The sequence below is a fragment of the Tupaia chinensis genome, unplaced genomic scaffold (assembly GCF_000334495.1).
Source record: "Tupaia chinensis unplaced genomic scaffold, TupChi_1.0 Scaffold138365_1, whole genome shotgun sequence".
Lineage (NCBI taxonomy): Eukaryota > Metazoa > Chordata > Mammalia > Scandentia > Tupaiidae > Tupaia > Tupaia belangeri.
This window is the reverse complement of record NW_006198262.1, coordinates 1,870,847-1,875,842: the sequence shown is the minus strand read 5'-3', so window position 1 is coordinate 1,875,842 and position 4,996 is coordinate 1,870,847.

Genomic DNA, 4,996 nt, shown 5'->3' with positions numbered 1-4,996 from the left:
ATTTTTCTAGGCTAGCAATTTTCTCTTCTACATCTGAGATTCTATTTTCTGTATGATCTAGTTTGCTTTTAATACTTTCAATGAATATTTTGACTTCCTGTATCTAAAAGTTCCATTTGATTCTTCTGTAAAGTGTGAAATTCCTCTTTTAGATCTTGCATGAATTTCCTCACCTCCTGGAACTCAATAACTTCTTTCTCCTTCCTCTTCAGCAGTTCCTTGTCTCTCTTCTCTTCCATCTCTGTTAGCTTTGCCATTATGAATGTTCTGAATTCTTTATCAGACATTTCCATGATTTCCATTGAACTGTGTGTGGATGAAGAGAAATTAAACTTTTCCCTTGGAGGAGAGGTATTTTCCTGCTTTCCCATATTTCTTGTGGTCCTGCAGTGACTTCTAGTCATCTGGTTGATGGTTGGTTTCTTCCCAAACTTGGAAGTTCAATCAGATCATCAAGGAGCGTGTAGAAAAGGAAACAGAAAGAGTGAAACACAAGCAACAACAGCCAAAAACAAACAAGAAACAGAAAAAGAGAAGAAAAAACGAAGAGAAAAACTTTTCAATAAAACTAAAAAAATATTTAAAAAAATTTCAGAACCCAAAAATTAGAAAACTGCATGGCGTGCTTATGCACTGCACAAAATTCTAAAAAGCAAAAATTTTTAAAAAGGAGAGAAAACAGAGACAGAGGTAGAGAGAGACAAAGACAGGTACAGAGACAGGAGGCCTGAAAGGGGTCTTCCTACCACAGGAGTTTTGTGTGCTGGAGGCTGAATTATCAGTGAGAAATCTTCATTTCTGTTTTCCAAAAATGGCTAGTTCGCAGGAGCCATGAAGCTGTGTGTCTTTGAGAAGGCCTGTTCCCTTTGCCTCTCCTCAAGATGGAGATAATTTAAAACAAAGGCTTTTTTCCAGGCCCCACCACATTCCAGGAAGAAGATAAGATAATGGTTTTTATGGCCCAAAGCTTTTAAACAAAGAATCTCCTGACCTTTGTACCCATTCCAGAATTAGAGTAATAACCAAACCCATTCAGCATGTTTCCCTCACCACAGGGGAAATGCATGCATGAGTTCTATTTGAAAACAAGCTGGACAAAGCCCTTCTGGGCCAGTGACCAACAGTTAGCATAATGGCTGGACTCCCATGTAGTCAACAACAGTTCAAGTCTCGGACCCAGTGGCTTAAACTCATGCTGGGAGTGTGTGCATGTGTGCCCAAGATCCTGAGAGGAGAATGGAGGAGAAAGGATTGTGGCATGGTCATCCCCCCATTGGTGGTGATTTCTTGCTTTCTCTCTGTCTCTCTGTCTCTCTCTGTCTTTCTGGCAAATGCATGCACCCTATAGCAAAAACCTCTCCAAAAAAGAACTTGTCCCAGCTCTTCTTCACCAACGCCGTTTCAGGACCCAGTCCTGGCTTGGGAGCTCTGTCCTTTCTTCTCTCTCTTAATAAATTCCTCTTGATATCTCCTCTCAGTGTCCACATCTCTAATTCTTTGTGAGCGAGAAACAAGAACCCAGAGTCCCTCTTTGGGTGCTGGGCCTGAACACCCCTGCACCACAATGTCCCTGCATCTAAAGGTTTTGGGTTTTGTCTTTTTTTCCCCCCCTCTTAAGCTAGCTGTGGCTCACAGCAATTTGGAACAATTAAAATGTTTACTTTTTCTCTCTACCTGATCCCTCAAGAATTTGGAAACTATTTGTGAATATTCTTATTGTTATAGTTATTTGCATAAGATCAGTAAGTCTATCCTCTTTGTTAAGTCTGTCCTCTTTGTTAAGAGGACACAATTGGAAACACTGGTTATATTACCAAGATATTAAACTAGAATGTCATATTTTCAGACATGACCAAATAGCTTTTTTTATTTTAAGAGAGATTTTTGCTATAGGGCATGTGTGCTTGCCTGAGAGACAGAGAAACAATAAGCAAAAAATCACACACACACCCAAGAGAGGGGGGTTGGCCACCCAGCAATTCATTCTCCTCCGTTCTCCTCTCAGGATTTTGGGCATACACGCATGCACCCACCATGAGTTTTAAAGTTGCTGGGTCCAGGACTCAAACCTCAGTTGACTACATGGGAGTCCACCTCTGCTGGTCCCATGACCAGACAGCTTTACCAAAGGTTGACCGGTGGAGTCAATAAAGCTCTCCTTAAAAAAACTGATCCCGTATTTTGAACACACAGTTCAACATGGTCGCCTTGCAGACGAATAAAGAATGTCACTTCTTGACAAGCCCAGGAGATTCAGGATATTTTGGATTCTTTGAGAAGAGGAAATTTTACCCAATCTGCATGTACTACAGGAGAAGTTTGATGGCTTGGTTTCCAAGTCTCAAGAGGTTTTTAAAAGTCATCTGAGATTCTTCTTTCCCAATTCTTGAAAAGCCAACTTTAAAAGAGCCCAAATGGGGGGAAAAAAAAGTGCCTAAATGGTCCATCACTAGAGTCGTTGCGCTAATGTAACCAATAAGATCAAGTTTAACAAGATCATATGTATTTTGCAAACAAATCAGTCTTACTTTGATTAACTGTGTTAGAAATGGGAGTGATTACAGAGAGAAAAATTATGTTTCAGGAGAATATTATGATGCACCAAATATAAGATTCCAATCCTGTTTGTTTTCTTTAAGATTTCATTATCTATCTGCAATCTGAACTGAATTCTGAATTTTTCTAGTTTCCTCCAACATTTCGCTATGACTCTCCAAACTAATCTTTGAATTTCCCCCTGCCCTTCTGGCATGAAACCACTGAAATTAAAACGGCACTTTTCCTAGAGCTGTGCAAGTGGAAGCTGAATGACTCAATATAAACTAGAAAAATCACCACAACAGCTTATATATGGACAACTTTCCTGACATTCAAACTGCAAACCAGGGAAATGTGTCAGGTTGCCACTGCCTGTCCTCACTCCTGGTAAAGATACTTCAGGCGTACCAACTAGACATCATGATCGGCTGCCCTCTGGACTCAGAAACTCACTTTATAGTTTATAGTTTGTGTTTGTTTTTCTTTTACTTTCTTAGATACTGACTCCCATCGTGAAAGCCCTGATGCCTCTAACATCAAGGAGTCATCCTCTTCCATCCAGTCCCAATAGATGATTCACTGGTCTTAAATGAACAAAAGACGGCCAAACAAAATAATGGACTTACATTGCGCAAGGAAAGAGGAATTTTTTCTTCTCTTTAACAAGAAGGGGGAGTTAACAAAGATCCTTTACTTGGCCAAAATATAGCCAGTCTTCTGAACCTTCTAATGGGCACATCTGTGTACTTGCTTATAAAATTCAGTTTTGGAAAATAATCCTGCTACCTGAGGTTAGGTCAGTAGAGCCAGAATCATCCTCACCTCTGAAATTTTCACTTAGTGACTTTTCATCAACCCACCTAGGCTATAAATTCCCACTTTCCCATGCTGTATTCAAAGTGGAGTTCAATCTCTTTCCCCTATTCTAAGACTCCACTGCAATGAGATCACTATACCTATAACAATGGTCCTAAATAAAGTCTTCCTTATGATGCTTTAACAAGCATCACTGAGTAGTTTTTTCTTTAACAAAATTTAGAGCTCAGGGAAGCTGCAAGGGCACAATGGAGACACAATATACTGCTGTACTGAAAGCAAATAGGAAGGTCCTGGGTTCACATCCTCAAATCTCCTTGTACACACTGTATTGTATGCATGACCATGCTCCAGGCTGACTAAGGCTTGGGATAGATGGCAGCATGAAGGCCCAGTTGGGGGTTGGTCTATCTACCAGTCTCTCCATCCCTATGTCTGTCTCAGGAGAAAGAAATTGGTTTTGGGGGCAGGGGAGTTGTTTTGTTTGTTCATTTTCAAAAATAAGGCTCAGAGCTTGAGCCAGCCCATAGACTAGTGGTTAAGGGAGCCATATCCTACGTGGACAACTGTGAATCAAGTCCTGGCCTGAGTAGCTTGAAAAAATACATAAGGCATGTGTGTGTGTGCCAAAAATCCCAACAGGATGGAAAAATAGAGGAGAAGGAGGAATTATGTGACCATGCCCCATTGGGAGTGCTTTCTACCTCTCTCTCTGGTGAGTACATGTATTCATTGACAAAAGAAATAAATAGGAAGGAGCTAGAATTGCCCAGACCACATGGATTTCTATCTAGCTCTGCACTGTTCCCAAAGAGAGTAAGGGACTTGAGCCAAATAACTTATCCAGATTATCACTCCATTCTCTGCTGGTCCCAGAGCCAGGAAGGAGTAGGGGTCACCCAGCTGCTTAGTCCACTTAGTCAACAGCCTTACATTCTGCCTCTCCAACTCATGGTCCAGCCACATCAGAGCTAGAAAGGTTTATAAACAAAAGGGAAACATGCAGAGCTAAAATACACCACAGAGAAGTTCACTCGTACACAACTACAGAAATCCCAAAGAAGTGGGAAGAAGTGAGTATTTCACCAAATGCCTAAAAGGCAAACCAAAGCCTCAGAAAATAGGAGGAAGCAGGAAATATCTCTCTCAAAATAACATGGGAAGTTATCTATTGAGGATGATGTATATGGAAATGACTTGATTGACATGCAATGAGTGTATGCTTTGAAAAACTTTGTACACTCTTAAGATGTACAATGATTAAATGAGAAGAGAAGAGAAGAGAAGAGAAGAGAAGAGAAGAGAAGAGAAGAGAAGAGAAGAGAAGAGAAGGAGAAGGAGAAAGAGAAAGAGAAGGAGAAGGAGAAAGAGAAAGAGAAAGAGGGAGGGAGGAAGGAAAGTAAGAAAGAAGAAAGAGAAAAAGGAAGGAAGGAAAGAAGGAAGGAAGGGAGAGAGGGAGGGAGGGAGGGAGGAAGGGAGGGAGGGAGTAAAAAGAAAGAGAAAGAAAAAAGAAAAGATAGATAAAAGAAAAAAGGGGGAATAATAAAAAAATAAATAAAGCTCAGAACTCAAAGCTCAGGCACTACAGTGAAGCCTCATGGGCACAGAGCCAGCTCTAGTTCATATATTTGCTTCACTTTTC